Source organism: Merops nubicus, unplaced genomic scaffold, assembly GCF_000691845.1.
Source record: "Merops nubicus isolate BGI_N331 unplaced genomic scaffold, ASM69184v1 scaffold37250, whole genome shotgun sequence".
Taxonomy (NCBI): domain Eukaryota; kingdom Metazoa; phylum Chordata; class Aves; order Coraciiformes; family Meropidae; genus Merops; species Merops nubicus.
In genome coordinates this window covers 4,839-7,285 of record NW_008584247.1, presented here as the reverse complement: position 1 = coordinate 7,285, position 2,447 = coordinate 4,839, and positions in this window count along the sequence as shown.

Here is a 2,447-nt window from a genome sequence, read left to right as displayed (position 1 = left end):
GGTGGGACGCGCTGGGCTCCGCGGCCGTGCCCCTGACAGCACGGTCCCCAGCACGGGCAGGCTCCGCCCGGGTCACGCGGCTCCTCCACGTGCCCTCCTCCATCCAAGGCGATCACGGTTTAGTCTCTCACACTAGTCTAAAATGATTTTAACATTTAAATGCTGATGGGACATCAGAAGAAGATTTCTTGATCACTTTGTAGGCAATCTGAATCTGTCACTCTTAACCCTAAGTGCTAAGTCTTTGCTTAATTTTTGTTAGTGTAGACTCTTGCTCTGTACTTCGTTATGTCTAAATGTAGTGTCAAACCATGAACTCCATTTGGTGATTCTGGTATTACCACATGATCTGAAAATGAGGTTTTATTACTTTTTCTGTGCGTGACATGGGCTACCTCTGATTTCAGGTTCTATTCATTATGTCAAGCTCCAAAAGTCTCAGTCATTTGATGCTTCTGTAACAGGTAGCCCTGCAGTGATTCACATTTTTAATTGTATATTGTTAAGAGAACAAGTGTAGGTGAACCATTAAGAACACAACTGTCATGAGCCAACAGTTCAAATGTGATCATAGCAGTGCTGACAATATTTAAGGTGTTTCACACATTCTTGTCTCTTGTTAGTGTTCAGACCTTTCAGTGCTGTATTTTTGTCTTTGCTTACCTACAGCAAACAGAACAAGACTGGGTGAGCATTCCACGTTGGAGAAGAGACCATGCACAAAGCACTCCATGCTGGAACGAAGGATCTACAGTCTTTTTATGGCCCAAGTTCTAGGCTCTGTATACTGAAGTGAAGAAGTGTTGCAACACCATGAGGCTGAATATTTAACACTAGTTCTCCTGCTAACTCTTCTTGCTCAATCAGTGTGTAATTATAAATACATGTATTGATAACATGTATATGGCTCTATTTTTATTTGCTTACTGTAGAAGAGGAAGAACTTGCACAACAGCTTTGAATCAACAATGTGGATTACTGCTTTAATTTTAAACAAGTTGCAGAATTTCACTGTTGACCTTACTAAGATACTCGCGCAGTTTTTGTGCATGTGTGAAAAGCACAAAAGACAAATTCACGTATAGCATACTGTATGTGCTTTATATGCACAAAAATCTATGTGGTATTTTGGAAGGTGGGGATTTCAATAAAGCCAGGTGACTTATTGGCAGGTTTTACTTTGCTTTGTATAATCACAGTTCATTGCAGCTGGTTTCTATAATGAATCATCTTGTTACATAAAATGCCAGTTAATAACTGAGGGCTGTCAATATCCTTATGACTTTGCCTTTTCTATTGTCTTACTCTGATGACGATCTTTGGTTCTGAAGGAGTAAGAGTGTGAAAAGCTTTATTTTTTTCCAGATATCTTTATATTTCTATTGTATTTTTTAGTTATGTAATATGTGCTACAGAATTTTTGTTATTAAACATGATCCAGAATTATCTAGGAAGATTCTGTATGAGAGGGCAAGAGACTGCCTGGAAGCTAGAAGTCATCTGTCCATGCTATGTGTGGATTGCTTTCTTGCATGATACCCAGGGCTTTCCCAAAGCTGTGAGAAGGTACACTATAATATTTATTGAAGTAATTTGGACTATATAAGACAACATTCCCAGTCTAGAATGAGGAGGAGTACATTATTTTCAGATCCTGCATGTGTTTTCCTCATTTTATTAAAGCCATGCTGTGGGGTTCATGTAGGAAATTACTTGCCTCCTGATGAAAAACCCATCAGAGTTATATTGAGCTCTTACTAGAAAGTTCCCTTTAGTTGCTGTGAGGATTTAAATGTCAAGTCTTTGCCTGCCTTTTATTCTGGAGATTCTCATTAAGAGAGGACTGTGGCAAACTGGTACCAACTTTGAGGCCTTTTATGCGTGTTCTTCAGCTGGAAACTCTTTAGAGACTGGTTTTTCACTAACCTGTATCTCCAGAAAAAGGTTTCAGATAAGTTTTTTTTTCAAAAGACAGCCAGAAATCTTATCTGATACAATATGGTAGGTGCCTGAAAATAAATACAATATGGTATCTTAATGAAGATCTGTGAAATGATTAAATGTGATCTGCATAGTGCTGAAAAACTTCTATCTGTTCATCTTTGCTGTAGAGATGAAATGATACACAACAGATGATTGATTACACATGCATGCAGATTTCATACTCCATAACTCTTCCCTTTTTATTTGCCTTTCTCTAATGGTGTGCATGGAATATGCCTTATTACAGAGTTATTCTGTTAATTTGAATATGTAGAAAAGTGCCTATATGGTAATGCTAGTAAGGCAAATAAGATGAAAATTTTACATGTTTACTGTACCACCCGTGAGCATTTTATATAGCGATGTTGAAAGAAAAAAAATCTTATACCTCAAATGTACTTCATCTTTTTACAATCAACCAAGCAATGGTTCATTCCACCATGGCCACTGATGGGAACTTTAAA